Below are 26,724 nucleotides of genomic sequence, written 5' to 3' on the forward strand. Positions count from 1 at the left end.
ATTTTATACTTTATTTTTTTGCTTTGAATTTTTTAAACTTGTTTTTTTTACACTGAATGTTTTACACTGATTTGTGTCTGCAGCAAAAGTTGTTTTTATACTGATTATTTTTACGCTGATTTTTTTATCCACTTAATTATTTTTACACTGATTTTTATTCACATCAAATTATGCAGACAATTTCATCGAAAACAAACTGGTGGGCAAAATGTGTTTTTTTTAAAAATGTAGTTTGTTAAAATACAGCGTTTTAAAATTGGGTGTGTAAAAAAAGATAATTGTAGAAAAATTACTATCAAGATTGCTTCAGTCTTCATTTATCAGAAGTGAGTTTTGAAGCAACAAATATTTTTGCACTGAAATCTTTAATGCTGATTTTTTTTCTGCTTTTAATTTTTTTACACTGAATTTTTATACACTGAATTTTTTTTTACACATTTTTATTTACACTGACTTTTTATACACCAAACTTTTCTGCTTTGAATGTTTTACACTGAATTGTTCTGCTTTTAATTTGTTTACACCAAATTTGTATTCACTGTTTTTTTTTGCACTGAATTTTTCTGCACCAATTTACTTACACTGAATTTTTCTGCTTTTAATTTGTTTACACCGAATTTTTATACACTGATTTTTTTTTGCACTGAATTTTTCTGCACCATTTTTTTACACTGAATTTTTCTACTTTTAATTTCTTTACACTGAAATGTTATAAACTGATTTTTTTTTTACACTGAATTGGTTATACACCATTTTTTTATACTTTGAATCTTTTCACACTGAATATTTCTGCACCAAATGTTTGACACTATTTTATACACTTAGTGTTTTACACTGATGGTTTCTGATTATTTTTACACATTACACTACATTTTTCTGCAATTAATATTTTTACACTGACTTTTTCTGCACCCAAAAAAAGTTTACACTAATTTTTTTTAAACTTAATTTTTCTGCTTTGAATTTTTTCAAACTGAATTTTTTTTTTACACTGAATGTTTTACACTGATTTTTGTCTGCATCAACTTTTTTTTTTATACTGATTATTTATCCACTTAATTTATTTTTTATTTTAATTTTATTTTCATTTTTTTTCACTGAATTTTAAAACACTGTATTTTGACAAAATAATTTTCTTAACACACACATTTTGCTGACAAATCTTTATTTAATAAAATAAAAAATAAAAATCAGTTGACAAAATTAAAACGCAAAAATAATGAAATTGCATGACTTCAGTGTCCCAAAAAATCTTTGGTAATAAAGACACAACCTTGACTATCTGACATTTGCAAAACAACGTCAAGTTCGTCAACCATTCAATTAAACTGACATCAATTTTAAAACAGCAAAATCGGAACATGTAACAAACCTTTAGAAAGAAAAAAATAACTTTTTCAATGATAAATATTGCATGAAAACAATAATAATAATAACATGTACTAAAACTAAAGTAGTTTATGAAGTCACAGCCTTTTTTTTTTACCTTTGAGAGCGGATTTCTATGCTATCTTCTTCCAGCTGCTACTCCGTCCAACACCTTTTTCATATTTTCATGGATAAATGTATGCCGTTTAGATAACTACCTTGGCTGGCGTTATGCACTCCTTCAATTCAATTCACCCATTTATTGTCAACACAACAAACCATCTACACCATGTTTTTTAAGGCATACTCAATGCAATATTCTCATATGCAGAAAACAATAGGAACAGGAAGTAGAAACAAATAAACATGGTGTGTCTGAAAAGGAGCAGGAAGAAGCAAACACTTTTCTGTCCTGCCCCATTATTCACTTATTCTCACAATAATAATTATTCTCTTCATTTAATCAAATATAGTTATTATAAATACTATAGTAATATATGTTATGTTTACTCCTCCTTCAAGGTAGTGCAGGCTAGCAGTACCTTTTTAAACTGACTCCATTTTTTTGGATGATTTCGTTCTTTAATTCCATGAGTATCATCCGCTACTTCTTCCCAGCGATGTCCTCCATGCTCACTTTCTTCCTTGCTTGGAAAAACAATGTTATGTCCATCTTTAGCTGGACAAAATAATAATATTTTATTTTTATTTTTTTTTATTTTCATTATTTTATTTTTTTCATAAAAAAATGATATATATATTTAATGAAAAAAATAAATATTTATATATATATATTTGTTTTTTCATTAAAAATAGAAATATTTGTTTAAAAAAAAAATCTCTCTATATATACATACATATATATTTGTCTTACACTGTATAATATGTTAAACATAGGAGGGACCTTAGTGTACTTTGTAACCCTTTGACTTTTTTGATTGTCAATTTAACAGTTAGTTTTAATGCTTTTTTGTCCTCTGTAAAGGACACACAGCCTTTATATCGGACGTGTCAAAAATGTGGCCCCAGGGCCCTACAAGAGCAAACAGATGAAATGTTGACTCTAATAACACAAAGCTGATTTTCTCTTTATAGCAATTATTGCTAAAAAATAATGATGCATCAAAATCAATGTTATGTCTTATTGACATATTTAAGGCTACAGTTACATTACATCAAATTTTACACTTTGAAATATTTTTTAGGGAAATATTGCATTATTTGTTTGTTTGCTTGGGGAAAAAAAGTTTTATTTGACAAAAAAAGCATACAACCAACAAAACAGAATAAAATAATACAAAATAATTAAAAAAAAAACCGTATCATCGGTGGATAGATCTGAAGTTGATAAAGCATTTAAAGTAGAAAAAAATAAATTTTTTAACACTTTTATGAGTAGATCACCAAGAATTTTAGTGGGAGAAAAAAATACAATTGTTCAAAAAATAATACTGAATTAAAATCAATGTTGTTATGAATTATTGACCTAATTAAGGCTCCAATTACTTCACATCACATACTCCACTCTGATTTTTTGGGGGAGGGAAAGTTTGCATATTTTGTGGGGGCGCGGGGGGGCTTGCCATTAAAAACTGGGCCATGAAAAAATAATATATGTATATATGTGTATATATATATATATATACATACATATATATATATATATATATATATATATTTATTTTATTTTATAATGGTGATAAAATCCATTTTATTTATTTAATCCCCCCCTAATATATAAATATATATATATATATATATATATATATATATATATATATATATATATATATATATATATATATATATATATATATATATATATATATTAAACATTAAAAACTGGGCCAAAAAAAAATAAAAATTATATATATATATAATTTTTTTTTTTAATTTTTTTAATTATTATTATTTTTATTTAATTAATTTTTTTACCTCCAGGGCAATGTTGCAGTTTTCAACGCCGAAAAAGAACTCGACTCAGCAAATGCTCCGACGCAAAACTGCACTAGCTTGATGCTAATATACATTGGCTCTGCTATTGACATGCTACCGATTAGCATTAGCAATTTTACATGGCGATTTTAACACCTTAGCGAAACCTAAGTTGCACGTTGCAACCAAACAGCTGGTGTGTAATAAGACTTTACATACATAGTGAAACCCCTTTATCTACGTCTTAAAGCTACATTTAAACCGGTGCGGGTGGCACTGGGAGCAGGCGGGTGAAGCGCTGGCACGGCCCCAGTACTTACAGTATTAACACTCTTCAGGGCGCAACAACAACAACAAAAAAACGATACACTACTGCCATCTAACGTCTTGGACTTGCAACTGCAAAAAAACAACAATATATTGAAAATGAAAATATCAAAACGGGGCGGTGCATGCTTTTGATTTTTCAGTTTTTTGAAGTTTGGACCCCCCCTGCTTTATATCAAATGTCCTTTGTAGAAGACATGAGGGACTTTGCAGTGACATGTGATGTGTTGGGGTCTGTTGCAGAAAAAATTAAAAAAATAACCCCTAAAAAAGAGCAAAAATCGGCAAAATAAAACAAATGTGGAAAGAAAAAATTGTGTTTTTTTCTCGTCTTTTTACAAAAAAACAATATTCTACGGCGGGACATGGGGAAAAAAAAATTTTTAATAATTTTTTATTTACATTTTTTTTTTTTTTAGATATGTACCTCATGTGCACGAGAAACTATCTCATGTCTAAAAAAAAAAAAAAAAAAAAAAAGATTGATTTTTTTTATGTATCTCGTGTGCACGAGATACATGCCAAAAATAAAAAATTATGATTTAAAAAAAAAATGTTTTAATAAAATTAAAATTAAAAAATTATAAAAAATGTTTTCCCCCATGTCCCTTTAAGGGCTCCGTAATATTCTGTTTAATTGCGCTTTAATTGCATTTTAGATCTGATGATAAATAGTGTGAGTTCATTTGTTTAAGGGCTGAATGTTGACGTAAACGTCCACATTTCTTCCACCATAGCACGCGAGGCTGCAGATACGTGCATGGACGTAGTAATACACGACGCCGCGCTTCCCCACCCTGCCCGCGTGACCTTGAAGGCAGCATCCGCTGTCTCCTCTAATCCGTCTCCACTCGCCAAGGGCTCGACGGAGCGCCGCGGCCGGGGTTAAACGAGCCAATTAAAGCGGTCTTCCGCCGCCTCTCGCCGCGTTGGTGAACCCGCGCCCCCGCTGCAGAGGCTTATCTGCGGAGGGCTATGTTAAGGAATGACGACGCTCGCTGTTATGTAACCCGGCCGGGGATAATCAAGTCGACCGCCGTTCATCTTACGCTTTTTTTATTTGACGTCAATCGTTTGTCGGCGCGTCGTGCAAATGAGAGGAAACGATGACCTTAAAGGGAAACAGCACCTTTTTTTATTTATTTTGCCAATCATTCACAATCCTTACATAATACAAGAACACATGTATTTATTTATGAATGCATTCTAAATCATAAATAATGTAGTCAGCTAACAATGGAGGTAACATAATTTGTAATTCATTCTAAAAATATCCCAAAATCTCCATTATTATAACTGTGCTGTAAGTATATATGTAATGTAGTATCTAGTAACATTCATAATAACATGTAATATTTACGTATTTTGCTCTAAGTTAATTTTTCACAATGTTCGCTTTTTTCCTTCAACAACACTACTAATCATAGCCATGAGAGACAACAAAGACTACTTTGGGACAAATGATGATCCAGAAACTTATAGTTTTGAACCTGATTATAAGGAGGATGATCTACAAGTTTTAGAAGCTGTGTGCTAAACAGATGCAGCTTTAGTCAAACACTAAGCATCATGTAGCAGTATTAGAATGAAATACATATCCCAAAATCTCCATTATTAAAACTGTGCTGTAAGTATATATGTAATGTAGTATCTAGTAACATTCATAATAACATGTAATATTTACGTATTTTGCTCTAAGTTAATTTTTCACAATGTTCGCTTTTTTCCTTCAACAACAACACTACTAATCATAGCCATGAGAGACAACAAAGACTACTTTGGGACAAATGATGATCCAGAAACTTATATTTTTGAACCTGAATATAAGGAGGATGATCGACAAGTTGTAGAAGCTGTGTGCTAAACAGATGCAGCTTTAGTCAAACACTAAGCATCATGTAGCAGTGTTAGATTGAAATACATGTCCCAAAATCTCCATTATTAAAACTGTGCTGTAAGTATATATGTAATGTAGTATCTAGTAACATTCATAATAACATGTAATATTTACGTATTTTGCTCTAAGTTAATTTTTCACAATGTTCGCTTTTTTCCTTCAACAACAACACTACTAATCATAGCCATGAGAGACAACAAAGACTACTTTGGGACAAATGATGATCCAGAAACTTATAGTTTTGAACCTGAATATAAGGAGGATGATCTACAAGTTTTAGAAGCTGTGTGCTAAACAGATGCAGCTTTAGTCAAACACTAAGCATCATGTAGCAGTATTAGAATGAAATACATATCCCAAAATCTCCATTATTAAAACTGTGCTGTAAGTATATATGTAATGTAGTATCTAGTAACATTCATAATAACATGTAATATTCACGTATTTTGCTCTAAGTTAATTTTTCACAATGTTCTCTTTTTTCCTTCAACAACAACACTACTAATCATAGCCATGAGAGACAACAAAGACTACTTTGGGACAAATGATGATCCAGAAACTTATAGTTTTGAACCTGAATATAAGGAGGATGATCTACAAGTTTTAGAAGCTGTGTGCTAAACAGATGCAGCTTTAGTCAAACACTAAGCAACATGTAGCAGTATTAGAATGAAATACATATCCCAAAATCTCCATTATTATAACTGTGCTGTAAGTATATATGTAATGTAGTATCTAGTAACATTCATAATAACATGTAATATTTACGTATTTTGCTCTAAGTTAATTTTTCACAATGTTTTCCTTCAACAACAAGACTACTAATCATAGCCATGAGAGACAACAAAGACTACTTTGGGACAAATGATGATCCAGAAACTTATATTTTTGAACCTGAATATAAGGAGGATGATCTACAAGCTTTAGAAGCTGTGTGCTAAACAGATGCAGCTTTAGTCAAACACTAAGCATCATGTAGCAGTGTTAGATTGAAATACATATCCCAAAATCTCCATTATTATAACTGTGCTGTAAGTATATATGTAATGTACTATCTAGTAACATTCATAATAACATGTAATATTTACATAGTTTGCTCTTTTTAAGCATACGGCGGCGTGTTAATTTTTCACAATGTCCTTCATGAGTTGCTCTTTTATTCCACTTTATTTTACATTTTCAAAACATTTATTTTATCGTATTTTTAAAATATTTCGCGGTTTGTTCAAAAAATAGCTGTGTGCCGCAAATGGACCCGAGGTCACACTTTGGACTCGCCTTATTTGGCTTAAAATCTTGTTGTTTTTTTTAAACAATGGAGCCAATGTAGGTCGCTATATTCCACCTATAAGGCGCTCTAAAAAAAACCTCCATCAACGTTTTATATACACGCTGTAAGTATATATGTAGTATCTAGTAACATTCATAATAACATGTGATATGTACGTATTTTGCTCATTTTAATTTCACAGACGCATCACAACATTCCCCTTTCCCTTCAACAACAACGAGACTACTAATCATGGCAGACTTGATGAGAGACAACAAAGACTACTTTAGGACAAATTATGGTCCGAAAACTTAAATTTTTGAACCTGAATATAAGGAGGAGGATCTACAAGTTTTAGAAGCTGTGTGCTAAACAGACCCTTCAAGTAGCAGTATTGCTAAGTGCTAAACAAAATATACAAACCACCAACATAATAAAACAATCACTTACTGTACAATTTCTGCTCTCACTGGGATAAAGACTGATGGGATGTTTATATCTTCCCGTTTAGATGAAGAATTAATCATAATCATTACAAAGGGTTAGAAAAAAGTGCTGCTAACGAGCATCTTTTGGTGTCTTTCTGGCCATCTCCGGGTCTAAGTTGGTTGTCAAAGTTGACCAACTTGTGGGTTTATGTCCGCAACCTTCTACTATCCAGGTGGGAGGCATGATTTATTATCTGGAACTAACTTTCACCAACTCAGAGGCGATGCAGCAGCTCAATATGTCAATAAAGCAGCACCAGTGCCTCCATGGAAATGCCCCCCCCCCCCCCCTCTACCTCAAAGAACTGCTCACCCCCAAATCCTCCGGACAGACTAACCTCCGAGGACAAAGCTACGAACAATGGGAGACCGGGCTTTCTGCTCCGCCTGCTCCCAGTCTGTGGAACGCTCTCCCTGACCCCCTGAGGGCACCACAGACTGTGAATGCTTTTTAAAAAAGGCTTAAAAACCCTTCCTTTAAAAAAAAAATTAGAAAAAGAGCCTTTTTTTATATATGCGTGCTAGTTCTAGTTTTTATTTTTATTTATTTCTATGATATTTTTATTTTATTTTTTTAATACACTGTAGCACTTTGAGGTTGTTTGCTCAATGGAAAGTGCTTTTTACAAATAAAATCTATTATTATTATTATTATAATTATTAGCATAAGCTAGTTAGCTCTCTGTGTGATCACGGCGCTGCTAAAAGTAGTTCCTCGGCATTAGCGCCTATAATAACAGTATCGCTAATTAAAATTCAGTTCACAACAGTATTGTTGGCAATTTTTTGAGCTTTTTTAGAGGACTTAATGGGCAGAATAGAGAACTTTTAATGACTTTGTTGTTAGCTGACTTCTGCTAGTGTTTATTTATGATTTAGAATGCGTAACAAAAGAAAAACATATGTGTTCTTGTCTTACATAAAGATAGTGATTGATAGGCAAAATTCCCCCTCAAAAAGTGCAGTTCCCCTTCCACCTGAGGGCACCACAGACTGTGGATGCTATTGAAAAAGGCTTGAAAACCCTTCCTTTTAAAAAATCTTTTTTTAAAACATATGCATACTAGTTCTAGCTAATTGGCTGTTCTAGTTTTTATTTGTATTAATTTTTTATTATATTTTTATTTTTATTTTTTCAATACACTGTAGCACTTTGAGGTTGTTTACTCAATGTAAAGTGCTTTTTACAAATAAAATCGATTATTATTATTATCATCTGCTGGGGTGGGGTGAGCATTGCCAGAGGCAGGAGCAGACCCAACAAAGCAACCAAGACATTCATTCAATTCATATACTTTTTTAAAAATGTTCTTGTAATCAGACCAAATTTTTGGTGTATTAGAAGGATTTTGTTTCTGCAGTCGTCTCCAGAAAGGGTCACCTGCCAATATCCGACCTGGGCCATCAAAAAAGGGGGGACAACAAGTAAAAAACAAGGAAAAGAGAACAAAGAAAAACCTGAAATAAAAAAACAAATAGGTCAAAACCTCACCATACATTAGAATAAGAGAACCAATACAGCGTAACACAAAATAAACACAACAGTTCAACCTCACACAAAAAACAAGACAAGTTACTTGTACATCCAAAAGACAAAATAGAACAATATCATTTATGAAATCTCGTGTAAATCATGCTAAAAATCATACATGAGAGAAACATGGAGGACAGAACATCGCTGCTAAAAGTAGTGCCTCGGCATTAGTGCCTATAATAACAGTATCGCTATTTAAAATTCAGTTCACAACAGTATTGTTGGCATTTTTTGGAGCTTTTTTAGAGGGCTTAATGGGCAGAAAAGAGAACTTTTAATGACTTTGTTGTTAGCTGACTTCTGCTAGTGTTTATTTTCGATTTAGAATGCGTAACAAAAGAAAAACATATGCGTTCTTGTCTTACATAAAGATAGTGATTGATAGGCAAAATCCCCCCTCAAAAAGTGCAGTTCCTCTTTAAGGTGGTGATGGTACAAAATGGTAAATAAATTCTATTCCCCACACATGAGTCACATGAAAAAGTATTCTGACTTAAAAAAAAAACAAATTGTGTTCCTGGCTGCAGATTAGAAGACTGTAACATTTGGTGTGGGCCCGCTCTTAAAGCAACAGACACCCCCGAGGGGAAGGCATGGCTGATAATGCCCTGTCACATACCACCGCAGCCGCCCACCTCACATCTGGAATAACACGGACGTGACATGCCTGACATCGGCATGCGGGACTGGACTTTTGTGTGCCCAAATGTGGAGATGAGGGCCGGGGGGGGAAGTCCACGGAACAAACGGTTTCACTCAAAAGACAACATTCCAAACATACCGCACCTTCCCACGCGCGGGCAAGCGTCAATTAGCACTTATCACAGCAATTTAGTCATTTTCAGTCTGAAATACCCCCGAATTCCAAATAGTCCCCAGGACCGCCGTCATTGGTTTAAGATGGGTAGGTTGTGAGTTCAAACCCCGGCCGAGTCATACCAAAGACTATAAAAATGGGAGCCATTACCTCCCTGCTTGGCACTCAGCATCAAGGCTTGGAATTGGGGGTTAAATCACCAAAAAGGATTCCCCGGGCGCGGCCACCGCCGCTGCTCACTGCTCCCCTCACCTCCCAGGGGGTGAGCAAGGGTGATGGGTCAAATGCAGGGAATAATTTCGCCACACCTAGTGTGTGTGTGTGTGTGTGTGTGTGACAGTCATTGCTACTTGAACTTTTTAATACAGAGGTAGACAGATATGTTTTTTTCAGGTCCGATACTGATACCGATTATTAGGAGTCAAGGAGGTCAATAAGCGATATTTGGAAGAAGGACAAAAACTGGATTTCCCAGCATAAATGTAAAATGTTGACAGGTGAGAAGAGGTGACGTACTGTAGGCGAACAGCACTGCATTAGAAGGATAAATAAAAGCCTTGTCAGATATGAAAACATATTTGGGGAGAATTATTGACAATCTGAGTATTTTTTTATTCTTAAATGTAAAAAAAAAAAAAAAAGGATTCCAGTAAAACGGGGGGGTTTCTTATACATGTTTGATCAGTGTTTATTATTATTGTCCACTTCATTCATCATCATTTTAAATGCCAAACGCTGCTAACGTGTGTTTGTATGTATCTGCTGATGTAGTATGTTACTGATACTGGGGTTATTTTGGATTGGACATGGTGTCCAAAGTGTGGCCCAAGGGCCATTTGCGGCCCGCAGCACATTCTAAAAAATACTGTTACAAAAGTGGAATAAAAGAGTATGCAGGCAAAATGTAACAAGAAAAAAGTTGCAATGTTGACCATAATAACACAAATCTGTTTTTGTACTTATAGCAGTCATTGCTAAAAAATAATAATGCATCAAAATCAATGTTGTTATGAATTATTGACATATTCAAGCTTCCCATTACTTCACATCAAATATTACACTTAGAAATATTTTATATATATATATATATATACACACACACACATACACACCCCTTTTACATATATATATATATATATATATGTGTGTGTGTGTGTATATATGTGTATACATATATATATATGTGTGTGTGTTAAAAAGGGTGTGTATGTGTGTGTATATATATATATATATATATATATATATATATATGTGTGTGTGTGTATATATGTGTATACATATATATATATGTGTGTGTGTGTTAAAAATGGTGTGTATGTGTGTGTATATATATATATATATATATATTTATATATATATATATATATATATATATATATATATATATATATATATATATATATATATATATATATATACATATGGCCCTGCGATGAGGTGGTGACTTGTCCAGGGTGTACCCCGCCTTCCGCCCAATTGTAGCTGAGATAGGCTCCAGCGCCCCCCGCGACCCCGAAGGGAATAAGCGGTAGAAAATGGATGGATGGATGGATATATACATATGTATACATAGACATTTATGCACATATATGCATATGTATACATATATGTACATATATATACATATATATTTGTGTGTGTGTGTATATATATATATATATGTATATATATATATATATATATATATATGTGTATAGATGTATATATATATATATATATATATATATATATATGCATATATATATATATAAATATATATATAGAGAGGTATATATATATGTATATATAGATAGATATGTGTTTATAGATATTTGAATATATTTGTTTACAAATATAGCCTATACACATATATAAATATGTATAATATTTGTATATATATAGATAGATATGTGTTTATAGATATTTGAATATATTTGTTTACAAATATAGCCTATACACATATATAAATATGTATAATATTTGTATATATATATATATGTATATATGAATATATATGTGCGTATATCCATGGATGTGCGTATATATGTATATATATATATATATATATATATACTGTATAGCCTATACATATATGTACATTTTGCCTATACATACACACATATAAATGTATATACACACATATATATATATATATATAATTATTAGAGTTGAATATTAAGAGCATGTAAAAGTTTGACTCCTACCTTGTTTACAACTTCCTTAAAGTTTTGTAATCAATCAGAAATTTCAAGCGTGTAAAATGCATCAAACAGGGATAAGTGTGGAGAAAGTGTTGTGCACTTTTCCCATCATGCATCGTAATGAATTTAAATGGGTGTTATTTAGATTTGTTTATGGAGGTTGGCTAATATCAACAAAGTTCATAGAGCAGGTTGTGTTACGTGTTGAATTATTAGGGTTTTTTTTGTGTCATGACTAGGGAAGGTTGTTTGTAGTGGGTCATATAAGTAGAAGCTGTTCTCTGGAAAGTACAGCGCATAGTCACTGGCAACAATTAAGATGTTTACATTTAGTATGTGGAGACATTGTTGAAACATACAAAATGATGTTTTATGTGGTAGTCCTAGTGTAAGCTCTGAGAGGCTTGTGGTGCAGACTGCAGCTCTGCGTATCAAAGGTTTGAGCGGCTGACAAAGGAGAACAAAGCGGTGAGTCGGAGGAAATACCTTTCATGCCACTGACAGGCTGAGGGGAAGAGAGGAAGCTTGAAGAGATCGCCCCGCTGGGAGGGAAGGAGGCTTCTTGCCAAGGCAGAAAGTGTTCGGCCTTGGACCGACTCAAGACCCTTTTTCTGCAGCCCTGTGATGTTGGGTCACGGTGCCTCTCCTTAGCTTGGCTCACAAGAAAATACAATATTCAGTCTAAACTGAGGCCAAGGGGGGGAAACAACCTCATAGCCATAGCACACATAAGCATGTCTGTAAGAGGGAAACATCAAAGAACACAAAGGATATTAAAGACATGATGCAACCAGCCACTTCTACATACAGCTACAAAAGTAAAACAACAACAACACCCCTCTACCTCAAAGAACTACTCACCCCCAAATCCTCCACTCGACACCTCCGCTCCGGACAAACTAACCTTCTCCAACCTCCGAGGACAAAGCTACGAACAATGGGAGACCAGGCTTTCTGCTCCGCCGCTCTTAGGCTGTGGAACGCTCTCCCTGACCACCTGAGGGCACCACAGACTGTGGATGCTATTAAAAAAGGCTTGAAAACCCTTCCTTTTAAAAAAATAAATAAAAAAAGAGCCTTTTTTTATATATATGCGTGCTAGTTCTAGTTTTTATTTTTATTTATTTCTATGATATTTGTATTTATTTCTATGATATTTGTATTTATTTTTTTAATACACTGTAGCACTTTGAGGTTGTTTGCTCAATGGAAAGTGCTTTTTACAAATAAAATCTATTATTATTATTACTATTAGCATAAGCTAGTTAGCTCTCTGTGTGATCACGGCGCTGCTAAAAGTAGTTCCTCGGCATTAGCGCCTATAATAACAGTATCGCTAATTAAAATTCAGTTCACAACAGTATTGGCATTTTTTGGAGCTTTTTTAGAGGGCTTAATGGGCAGAATAGAGAACTTTTAATGACTTTGTTGTTAGCTGACTTCTGCTAGTGTTTATTTTTTATTTAGAATGCGTAACAAAAGAAAAACATATGTGTTCTTGTCTTACATAAAGATAGTGATTGATGGGCAAAATTCCCCCTCAAAAAGTGCAGTTCCCCTTCCACCTGAGGGCACCACAGACTGTGGATGCTATTAAAAAAGGCTTGAAAACCCTTCCTTTTAAAAAAGCTTTTTTTTTTAGACATATGCATACTAGTTCTAGCTAATTGGCTGTTCTAGTTTTTATTTGTATTAATATTTTATTATATTTTTATTTTTATTTTTTCAATACACTAGCACTTTGAGGTTGTTTACTCAATGTAAAGTGCTTTTTACAAATAAAATCGATTATTATTATTATCATCTGCTGGGGTGGGGTGAGCATTGCCAGAGGCAGGAGCAGACCCAACAAAGCAACCAAGACATTCATTCAATTCATATACTTTTTAGGGCCCGCATGGCCCATTGCATAAGGACTCCCACAGGGAGTCCTTATGCAATGGGACATAAGGACCTATTGAATTTCTAAGGTTTTATTATTATTATTATACCGGCCGCCTCTTTGAGCTGCGATTTGACCCACTTAACATGCTTCAAAACTCACCATATTTGACCCACACGTCAGGACCTGCGAAAATTGCCTTTTGATGAAAAAACCAAACAGCAAAACTCAAAATTGCGCTCTAGCGCCCCCTAGGGAAAAAAAACTAGACTGCCTGTAACTCCTACTAGGAAGGTCGGAGAGACATGAAACAAAAACCTCTATGTAGGTCTGACTCAGACCTAGCTTTCATAATAGTACATTCTCGGGCTAAAATCAACAGGAAGTTGGCAATTCCCCCTTCAAGACAAAAAAGTACTAAAAACAGTCACTTTTGCCTCTTTACGCTGTAATTTGACCCCCTTAACATGCTTCAAAACTCACTAAACTGAACACACACATCAGGACTGGCTAAACTTGCGATCTAATAAAAAAACCTAACCCCAAATCTCAAAATTGCGCTCTAAACGCTGAAAAAACTGCTCCTCGGAAGAAAAAAATGACAAAACTGCCTGTAACTCCCACTGGGAAGGTCGGAGAGACATGAAACAAAAACCTCTATGTAGGTCTCACTTAGACCTACTTTTCATAGATTGACAACCCTCAGCAAAAATCAACAGGAAGTTTGCAATTTCCCCTTCAAAACAAATTTTTTTTTATAAACCGGTCACTTCTCTTCAAACATTATCTCCTCTGAGCGCGTTTGTCGTTTCGGCTTCAAACTCACACAGGAGAGAGATTGAACCCTTCTGATTAAAAGTTGACGAAAGAGTTTTGATACCTGCTCCGGTTTTGATTTTATGACCCTTCAAAGAACCTCTGCGCTGATGCTGCTGTTTTTTAAGATGGCTGCTTAAAAGCAGGCAGCACCAGCGTGCCCACACTATGCAGACAAGGTAGGTACACTAAACAAAAGTTTTGGGACAATTCGGACTAAAAGTAGACAAAAGTATTGGGACACTTAGGAATACCACTGAACAAAAGTATTGGGACACTTAGGACGAAAACTGGACAAAAGTATTGGGACACTTACACTGGACAAAAGTATTGGGACACTTAGGACTACAACTTGACAAATGTATTGGGACACTTAGGACTACAACTTGACAAAAGTATTGGGACACGTTCTACTAAAACTGGACAAAAGTATTGGGACACTTAGGACTAGCACCTGCCAAATACGCGGGCCCGACCATCGCTGCTTGCAGCTTTAATTAGGGCCCGCACGGCCCATTGCAAAAGGACTCCCAAAGGGAGTCCTTATGCAATGGGACATAAGGACCTATTGAATTTGTAAGGTTTTATTATTCTTTTTTCTTTATTCTTCCGCCGCCTCTTTGAGCACTAATTTGACCCACTTAACATGCTTCAAAACTCACCATATTTGACCCACACATCAGGACCTGCGAAAATTGCCTTTTAGTAAAAAAAACAAACCACAAAACTCAAAATTGCGCTCTAGCGCCCCCTAGGAAAAAAAAAACTAGACTGCCTGTAACTCCCACTAGAAAGGTTGGAGAGACATGAAACAAAAACCTCTATGTACGTCTGACTCAGACCTAGCTTTCATAATGGTACATTCTCGGGCTAAAATCAACAGGAAGTTGGCTATTCCCCCTTCAACACAAAAAATTACTAAAAACAGTCACTTTTGCTTCTTTGAGCTGTAATTTGACCCCCTTAACATGCTTCAAAACTCACCAAACTGAACACACACATCAGGACTGGCTAAAACTGGGATCTAATGAAAAAACCTAACCCCAAATCTAAAAATTGTGCTATACAGCAATTTTTTTATAAAACGCACAAAAAACTGCTCCTCGGATGACAAATCTGACAAAACTGCCTGTAACTCCCACTGGGAAGGTCGGAGTGAGATGAAACAAAAACCTCTATGTAGGTCTCACTTAGACCTACATTTCATAAATTGACAACCCCCAGCAAAAATCAACAGGAAGTTTGCTATTCCCCCTTCAAAACAAAATTTTTGTAAAAACCGGTCACCTTCCTTCAAAAACGAACTCCTCTGAGCGCGTTTGTCGTTTCGCCTTCAAACTAACACAGGAGAGAGATTGAACCCTTGTGATTACAACAACAGAAGCGCTTTTTTTATAACTGCTCCGGTTTTGATTTTATTAGCCTTCAAAGAACCGCTGCGCTGATGCTGCTGCGCTCCTGTTTTTGTAAGATGGCTGCTTAAAAGCAGGCAGCACCAGCGTGCCCACACAATGCAGACAAGGTAGGTACACTAGACAAAAGTCTTGGGACACTTCAGACTAAAAGTAGACAAAAGTATTGGGACACTTAGGACTAGCACCTGCCAAATATGCGGGCCCGACCAACGCTGCTTGCAGCTTTAATTAAAAATTTTCTTGTAATCAGACCAAATTTTTGGTGTATTAGAAGGATTTTGTTTTTGGTTTCGACTGTCATCTGCAGTCGTCTCCAGAAGGGTCACCTGCCAATATGCGACCTGGGCCATCAAAAAACCTGAAATAAAAAAACAAATAGGTCAAAACCTCACCATACATTGGAATAAGAGAACCAATACAGCGTAACACAAAATAAACACAACAGTTCAACCTCACACAAAAAACAAGACAAGTTACTTGTACATCCAAAAGACAAAATAGAACAATATCATTTATGAAATCCCGTGTAAATCATGCTAAAAATCATACATGAGAGAAACATGGAGGACAGAACATCAGAAAGAATGTGAAAAAGAAACAACTGGAAGGTTGAACAAGAAGCTTAAAACAAAAATCCCAACAGGAAAACTTCAAATCAGACATATCAGATCATTGCCAAATAAATATCATCATAGACCGAGACAACGGCAAAATCATCGGCCCAGAAAGTAACAAATTCAAACGTGTGCCTGGTCGACCACGCCTATAAGAACAGCTGATAGGCAACATGTCACAATGGCCAGGTGAAGACTGCAGATGACAGTCCAAACATTCATCCATCCATCCATTTTCTACCGCTTGTCCCTTTTCGGGGTTTCCATCTCATATACCGAAATAATTGTCTGATTACGAGAACATTTGAACGGGGGAATTTGTGCACATTTTGTTGCATTATGGGGGATTTTGGCCAATGGAAAGCCCCAAAACACAGTAGGAAAGGGATTCCTGGGTGGATCTCGCGGGAGAGGAAGAGATGTAGGGGGGGTCAATCATTTTGGAATGCAGTCTGCTGAAAATGATGGAAAGCGCCACGCTACATAGGTCAAAGTCGGAATTGCCACAAAACACATTTTAAGATATCCAACATTATATTGCTATATGTTGGCTGAAGTGGATAGCCTCTAATTCGTCACGTCTCGTGTGTCAGGTAACCCGCGAGGAACGGGCCCTTTCCTACTGTATTCTGCAAAAGCGGCACATTTTCAACAATTGGACTATCAGATATTTCAAAATGAAGCTAAAGTTGACTTATTAAACTCTGACACGGCAGGGTACTCGGATGTAGACGGTACCCCGATGTTCCACTTGGATCAGACATGATATCACGCCGCTGAACACTCCCACAGATGGCGACCACACTAACGCTCCTGTCATCAGACGTAAAGTGGAGGTATCCGGGAAGCAGACTCACGGGTGGTCGTGACCCCGTCACCAGCGTCCACAATAAAATACTTCCTTGTCATGCGAGACCAAGGTAACCGGCCGCCGCACATATTCGGGGGGGGGGGGGGGGGGGCGAGCAGCGAGGACCGGCGTGAGACAGCGGGACTGACCGTAGACATGGAACATGACAACACCCACAAGGGCGCCCTCTAACTAATAGACTCTAACATTTTGTACCTTTAAAAATAGTAACTCACATATATATGTATACATATACATATATATGTATACATATACATATATATGTATATACAGGTAAAAGCCAGTAAATTAGAATATTTTGAAAAACTTGATTTATTTCAGTAATTGCATTCAAAAGGTGTAACTTGTACATTATATTTATTCATTGCACACAGACTGATGCATTCAAATGTTTATTTCATTTAATTTTGATGATTTGAAGTGGCAACAAATGAAAATCCAAAATTCCGTGTGTCACAAAATTAGAATATTACTTAAGGCTAATACAAAAAAGGGATTTTTAGAAATGTTGGCCAACTGAAAAGTATGAAAATGAAAAATATGAGCATGTACAATACTCAATACTTGGTTGGAGCTCCTTTTGCCTCAATTACTGCGTTAATGCGGCGTGGCATGGAGTCGATGAGTTTCTGGCACTGCTCAGGTGTTATGAGAGCCCAGGTTGCTCTGATAGTGGCCTTCAACTCTTCTGCGTTTTTGGGTCTGGCATTCTGCATCTTCCTTTTCACAATACCCCACAGATTTTCTATGGGGCTAAGGTCAGGGGAGTTGGCGGGCCAATTTAGAACAGAAATACCATGGTCCGTAAACCAGGCACGGGTAGATTTTGCGCTGTGTGCAGGCGCCAAGTCCTGTTGGAACTTGAAATCTCCATCTCCATAGAGCAGGTCAACAGCAGGAAGCATGAAGTGCTCTAAAACTTGCTGGTAGACGGCTGCGTTGACCCTGGATCTCAGGAAACAGAGTGGACCGACACCAGCAGATGACATGGCACCCCAAACCATCACTGATGGTGGAAACTTTACACTAGACTTCAGGCAACGTGGATCCTGTGCCTCTCCTGTCTTCTCCAGACTCTGGGACCTCGATTTCCAAAGGAAATGCAAAATTTGCATGGTTGGGTGATGGTTTGGGGTGCCATGTCATCTGCTGGTGTCGGTCCACTCTGTTTCCTGAGATCCATGGTCAAATTTTTTTTTCAAGGTAAAAAATGATTTTCAAGGTACAAAAAAATTTTCAAGGTAAAATTTTTTTTTCAAGGTAAAAACATTTTTTCAAGGTAAAAAATGATTTTCAAGGTACAAAAAAATTTTCAAGGTAAAATTTTTTTTTCAAGGTAAAAAATGATTTTCAAGGTACAAAAAAAATTTCAAGGTAAAATATTTTTTTCAAGGTAAAAAATTATTTTCAAATTTTTTTAATTTTTAAAAAATGTTTTTAAATTTTTTTTAAATTTGTAACATTTTTTAAAACAATTTAAAACAATTTTAAATGTTTTTAATTTTTTTAAACAATTTTAACAATTAACATTTTTTTTAGGGTTAGGGTTAGGGTTAGGGTTAAGATTAGGGTTAGGGTTAGGGTTAAGATTAGGGTTAGGGTTAGGGTTAGGGTAAACTTTTTTTTTTTTAAATTCTTTTCAAAAAAATTTAATTTAAAAAAAATGTTTTTAAATTTTTTTATTTTTTGTGTATACTATTGTAATGAAAGAAAATCCTGACAAACACACAAAATATGCAATTTCCCCCCGCTCCCCAATAACATTTAAAGTGTAATATTTAATGTCAATTAATTGGAGCTTCAAATCGATCAATAATTAATAACAACAATGATTTTGATGCATTATTATATTTTGAGCAATGACAGTTTTAAAGTAAAAAAAAATGCCTACATGATAACTTTTTTATGTTACATTCCACCTGTTTGATCTTTTCTTTATACTTTTTTATGTTGTTTTTTTTTATTTTTAGAACGTGCCAGGCCGCACTTTTTGACACCCCTGCTTTAAATGTTCCATTTATTTTGATCATTTGGGACCTTCATTTCCGCCCATTTCCTGTCTATAAACACGTGTTTTGTTCCACCTCCAGCCTTCCATGGGGACAAAGCGGTAAACGGGATTAGTCTTTCTTCCGGGGACAAAAAAGCGGCGTTTAGAGAGGCCGGTGTTTCCCAGAAACCTGAGCGTTCCGAGGAAAGGTGGTGCCCGCGTGGGAAGAGGAAAGGTATTTCGGGGAGTTGGTTGACGAGTCATCAGCAGGTCAGAGGTCGGGGATGTAAAAAAGGGTCTGGGGGGATGTATGAGAATGTTTCACTATGGAAGTTGTCAACACTTACAAGAATACACTTCACTTTTTTTATCTTATTCAATCTGACCCCTTTTAGCACTTTTATTATTATTTTTTTTAGATAAGTGTGACCAGTAGATGGCAGTCACACATAATATATACGTGTAGACTGCAATATGATGGCAGTCACACATAAGATTTAAGTGTAGACTGCAATATGATGGCAGTCACACATAAGAGATACGTGTAGACTGCAATATGATGGCAGTCACACATAAGAGATATGTGTAGACTGCGATATGATGGCAGTCACACATAAGAGATACGTGTAGACTGCAATATGATGGCAGTCACACATAAGAGATACGTGTAGACTGCGATATGATGGCAGTCACACATAAGAGATATGTGTAGACTGCAATATTTTAGATAAATCAGTGCACAGTTTGTGTAGCAGCTTAGATGAACTACTGTATGTGCTTATTACACAGTCATTACTGTCTAAATAGTTGTGCTGTCAAATTATAAAAATGTTTACTCAGATTAATCACACTATTTCATTTTTAAAAATTGACACTGACATTCTGACTACAAAATTGCATCGGTGTCAAAATATGTTGGTGTTAATCTACTGTGATTAATTGTCATTAATCACAATTAAAAAATGTGATTAATCTGACAAAAAATAGTTTGACAACACTTATTTATTAATTAATATTTTAGTACCGTCAAATAAATCTTTTATCAGATTTGATCAGATCACACTTTTAAATGTATTAAAATCATGATTAATCACAGGTTAATACTCTCTTGCATGATTTAAATGAACTTAAAAAAGATTGTCTTAATAGCAGTTCTGTCAAATTATTACACTTTCTTATCAGATTAATCACAATATTGAATTAAAAAAAATTGACACTAACATTCTGACTACAAAATTGCATCTGTGTCAAAATATGGTGGTCTTAATGCTTTATGATTAATCATGATTATTTAAAATTAAAAAATGTTATTAATCTGACAAAAAAATAGGTTGACAACACTTAATTATTAATAATTATTTTAGTGCTGTCAAATGATATATTTATCAGATTAATCACGCTTTTGTATTTGGATTAATCGTGATTAATCACAGGTTAATAATACTCTCTTGCATGATTGAAATTCATTTTAAAAAAGACAGTCATTACTGTCTAAATAGCATTTCTGTCAAATTATTACATTTTACCAATCAGATTGATCACAATATTGAATTTTAAAAATGTTGACAGTGACATTCTGACTACAAAATTGCATATTTAGACAGTAATGACTGTCTTTTTTTAAATTAATTTCAATCATGCAAGAGAGTATTATTAACCTGTGATTAATCACGATTAATCCAAATACAAAAGCGTGATTAATCTGATGAATATATCATTTGATAGCACTAAAATAATTATTAATAATTAAGTGTTGTCAACCTATTTTTTTGTCAGATTAATCACATTTTTTAATTGTTGGTGTTGATCTACTGTGATTAAACGTCATTAAACACAAATTAAAAAGAGTGATTAATCTGGGGAAAAAAATAGTTTGACAACACTTATTTATTAATAACTATTTTAGTTGTTGGTGTTGATCTACTGTGATTAAACGTCATTAAACACAAATTAAAAAGAGTGATTAATCTGGGAAAAAAATAGTTTGACAACACTTATTTATTAATAACTATTTTAGTGCTGTCAAATACATTTTTTTATCAGATTTGATCAGATCACACTTTTGAATTTGGATTAATCATGATTAATCACAGGTTGATACTCCCTGGCATGATTTAAATGAATTTAAAAAGGATTGTCTAAATAGCAGTTCTGTCAAATTAATACATGTTCTAATCAGATTAATCACAATATTGAATTTTTAAAGAATTGACACTGACATTCTGACTACAAAATTGCATCTGTGTCAAAATATGGTGGTCTTAATGCTTTATGATTAATCATGATTATTTAAAATTAAAAAATGTGATTAATCTGACAAAAAAATAGGTTGACAACACTTAATTATTAATCATTATTTTAGTGCTGTCAAATTATATTTTTATTAGATTAATCACACTTTTGTATTTGTATTAATCGAGATTAATCACAGGTTAATAATACTCTCTTGCATGATTTAAATTAACTTAAAAAAGACAGTCGTTACTGTCTAAATAGCAGTTCTGTCAAATTAATACATTTTCCGATCAGATTAATCACAATATTGAATTTTTTTAAAACTGTCACTTACATTATGACTACAAATTGCATCGGTGTCAAAATATGGTGGTCTTAATCTACTGTGATTAATCATCATTAATCACAATTAAAAAGTATGATTAATCGGACAAAAAAAATAGTTTGACGGCACTTATTTATTAATAGTTATTTAAGTGCTGTTCAATTATGTTTTTTGTCAGATTAGTCACAATTTTGAATTTGGATTAATCCTGATTAATCACATGATTTAAATGAACACCAATATGTGGACACAAATGCATTTTTACTGTCATACAGGAAAATCATTTATATGTTTAACTTGAATGTGCATCATTTATTTTTGTACAGTTTTATCTAAAGTCTAGTCAGTTTATTTTAATTTTATTTTGAAGTCAAATGTGCCACCGGTGGGAGTGTCTTCACTCATCTTGACACCGACCAGATAACCCTAATCAATGGCGTGATTAATCATCATTAATGTGATATTTGATCATAAACACCTTGCGGACATGAGAGGCTTGCACTCTCTTCTTTCAGTTCCAGTATTTAATAATAATAATAATGAATTACATTTGTAACGCACTTTACATTTGTTAAAATCTCAAAGTGCTACAAAGTATTAAAACAATTTTAAATAAATAAATACAAAAGGTAAAAAATACAAATAGAAAGTTAGAATGTATAATAGAAAATTTAAATAGAAATAAAAACATGAAAAACACTAAATAAACACTAGATAATATATAGATGAAAATAGAAATAATAACATGAAAGCACTGGATATAAATAAATAAAAAAAAAAGTAAAAAAAAAAATACAAATAGAAAGTTAGAATTTATAATAGAAAAATGAAATAAAAATAAAAACATGATAAACACTAGATAAAACATAGATAAAAATAGAAATAAAAACATGAAAGCACTGGATAAAAATAAATAAATAAAAACAGGTAAAAAATACAAATAGAAAGTTTGAGTTTATAATAGAAAAATCAAATAGGAATAAAAACATGAAAAACACTGGATAAAACACTAGATAAAACACTAGATAAAGCATAGAAACATAGATAAAATAGAAATACAAACATGAAAGCTTTGGATAAAAATAAATTAAAAAAAAGGTAAAAAAATACAAATAGAAAGTAAGAATTTATAATAGAAAAATTAAATAGAAATAAAAACATAAAAAACACTATATAAAACATAGAAATAGAGATAAAAATAGAAATAAAAACATGAAAGCGCTGGATAAAAATAAAAAAAAGGTAAAACAAATACAAATAGAAAGTTAGAATTTATCAAATAAAAATTAAATAGAAATAAAAACATGAAAAACACTAGATAAAACTTAGAAACATAGATAAAAATAGAAATAAAAACATGAAAGCACTGGATAAAACTAAATAAATAAAAAAAGGTAAAAAATAGAAAGTTAGAATTTATAATAGAAAAATTAAATAGAAATAAAAACATGAAAAACACTAGATAAAACAGAGATACAAATATAAATAAAAACATGAAAGCACTGGATAAAAATAAATAAATAAATAAAAAGGTAAAAAATACAAATAGAAAGTTGGAATTTATAATATAAAAATTAAACAGAAATAAAAACACTAGATAAAACATAGAAGTATAGATAAAAATAGAAATACAAACATGAAAGCACTGGATAAAAAATAAAAATAAAAGGTAAAAAAATACAAATAGAAAGTTAGAATTTATAATAGAAAAATTAAATACAAATAAAAACATGAAAAACACTAGATAAAACACTAGATAAAACATAGAAACATAGATAAAAATAGAAATAAAAACATGAAAGCACTGGATAAAACAGATGTGTGTGTACTGCAACAGTATTGTGTATTTTTTTCCCAACATTGGTGTGTTTTCTACCCAGTAGTATAAAGCGTTATGTCAATAATAGAATGATATCAAACAATAGTGCGTCTGTGTGCAGGCAAACCGCAGACAGTCTTTAGTCATTGCCTTTCTATTTTTACAATGGGAATCCCCCATTAAGCCCCTTGAGACTCTAAACAAAGGTTTATGCACACTTTGGGAAGACATTGCTATTTAACAATATTTATCTGATGGTTTACAACCAGATTTATATCCTTCTGAGTCATCCCGACAACCGTTTGACCCGCTTGGTGTTGTTTGTGCGTCTAAAAAAGGCCATGATGAGCAACGTTTATTAGCCCCAGGATCCCAATTTACTTTTTTATTGGTCCAGACCAGAATTGTACAGTATATCGGCACCAATAACGTACTAAAGAATGAAAAAAGGTACTATAATGATTTGAAAAAATATGCATATGAGTCAACACACACACACTTACAAGCGGAAACAGTGTGGAGACAGATGGATGAGAACTAACGATACAGGTAAACACCCTGCAAGCGGTGCATCGAAACATAGCTAGCTCGCGGCTAACGTCCCTCCGCAGTGTAGCTACTTTTAAATCACGTGTCTTTGGCGACAAGTAAATTTCTTGCAAGTATTATTATCACTGGAGGGCGAGGGATAGCTAAACATGCTTCACTGCACACCGTAAGAGGATACGATAGCTCACCGCTAACAGCAAGCTAGCGCCCCTGAATGTAAACAAATGGGTGGTAGTCGATACTACAATGATTACATAGATATTTTTAATTATCACAAAAATATTTTGTCATTTGTTATTGTTTATAAAGTTAGTAAATACGTCTCTGGACGCGTGAGGACTTTGGAATATGACTAATGTATGATCCTGTAACTACTTGGTATCGGATCGATACCCAAATGTGTGGTATCATCCAAAACTAATGTAAAGTGTCCAAACAAGAGAAGAATAAGTGATTATTACATTTGAACAGAAGTGTAGATAGAATCCAAACAACCTTCCCAAGTCATGGTGCAAACATAAAGGTCTACACAGTTGATCGAACTGAACATAACCTGAACTTTGTGGATATTATGAAAAATGTCCAAACACCATAAAAAAAAATGTAGAGTTATTTCATTTAAATCCATTAGAGTGCATGATGGGGAAAAATGTGAGTAAATCAAATCAGTGACCCTCAAAAGTACTTTTGAACAATAGCAAAGCATTTACTTGTATGACATAATCCAAACAACCTTCCCTAGTCATGGTGCAAAAATAAAGGTCAACACAGTTGATCGAACTTAACATAACCTAAACTGTGTGGATATTATGAAAACTGTCCAAACACCAAATAAAATTTTTTAAATGACACTAATTCAAATCCATTCAGAGTGCATGATGGGGAAAAAAATGTGAGTAAATGAAATCAATGACCCTTGAAAGTACTTTCGAACAATAGCAAATAATTATTTGTATGACATTATTCAAACAACCTTCCCTAGTCATGGTGCAAAAATATAGGTCAACACAGTTGATCGAACTTAACATAACCTGAACTTTGTGGATATTATGAAAACTGTCCGAACACCAAAGAAAAACAATCTAATTTACGCTCATTTAAATCCATTAGAGTGCATGATGTGAAAAAAAATGTACATTGACCCTTGAAAGTACTTTCGAACAATAGCAAAGCATTTACTTGTATGACATAATCCAAACAACCTTCCCTAGTCATGGTGCAAAAATAAAGGTCAACACAATTGGTCGCACATAACATAACCTGAACTTTGTGGATATTATGAAAAATGTCCAAACACCAAAGAAAAAAATCTAAATTACGTTCATTTAAACCCATTAGAGTGCATGATGGGAAAAAATGTGAGTAAATCAAATCAATGACCCTTGAAAGTACTTTAAAAAAATTGCAAAACATTAACTTGTATGACATAATCCAAACAACCTTCCCTAGTCATGGTACAAAAATAAAGGTCAAACACAATTGGTCGCACATAACATAACCTGAACTTTGTGGATATTATGAAAAATGTCCAAACACCATAAAAAAAAATCTAGAGTTATTTCATTTAAATCCATTAGAGTGCATGATGGGAAAAAATGTGAGTAAATCAAATCAATGACCCTCAAAAGTACTTTTGAACAATAGCAAAGTATTTACTTGTATGACATAATCCAAACAACCTTCCCTAGTCATGGTGCAAAAATATAGGTCAACACAGTTGATCGAACTTAACATAACCTGAACTTTGTGGATATTATGAAAACTGTCCGAACACCAAAGAAAAACAATCTAATTTACGCTCATTTAAATCCATTAGAGTGCATGATGGGAAAAAAAATGTACATTGACCCTTGAAAGTACTTTCGAACAATAGCAAAGCATTTACTTGTATGACATAATCCAAACAACCTTCCCTAGTCATGGTGCAAAAATAAAGGTCAACACACTTGGTCGCACATAACACAACCTGAACTTTGTGGATAGTATGAAAACTGTCCAAACACCAAAGAAAAAAATCTAAATTACGTTCATTTAAACCCATTAGAGTGCATGATGGGAAAAAATGTGAGTAAATCAAATCAATGACCCTTGAAAGTACTTTCAAAAAATTGCAAAACATTAACTTGTATGACATAATCCAAACAACCTTCCCTAGTCATGGTACAAAAATAAAGGTCAACACAATTGGTCGCACATAACATAACCTGAACTTTGTGGATATTATGAAAAATGTCCAAACACCATAAAAAAAATGTAGAGTTATTTCATTTAAATCCATTAGGGTGCATGATGGGGAAAAATGTGAGTAAATCAAATCAGTGACCCTCAAAAGTACTTTTGAACAATAGCAAAGCATTTACTTGTATGACATAATCCAAACAACCTTCCCTAG

At 33.7% G+C, this 26,724-nt stretch overlaps 1 protein-coding gene across 1 annotated transcript in view; it reads left to right on the forward strand.

Annotated features, from left to right (window-relative positions):
* Nucleotides 1-26,724, forward strand: part of syn3 (synapsin III) — a 300,701-nt gene that overhangs the window by 181,707 nt on the left and 92,270 nt on the right. The gene's annotated exons all lie outside the window — the stretch shown is intronic.

The sequence above is a fragment of the Nerophis lumbriciformis genome, linkage group LG25 (assembly GCF_033978685.3).
Source record: "Nerophis lumbriciformis linkage group LG25, RoL_Nlum_v2.1, whole genome shotgun sequence".
Taxonomy (NCBI): domain Eukaryota; kingdom Metazoa; phylum Chordata; class Actinopteri; order Syngnathiformes; family Syngnathidae; genus Nerophis; species Nerophis lumbriciformis.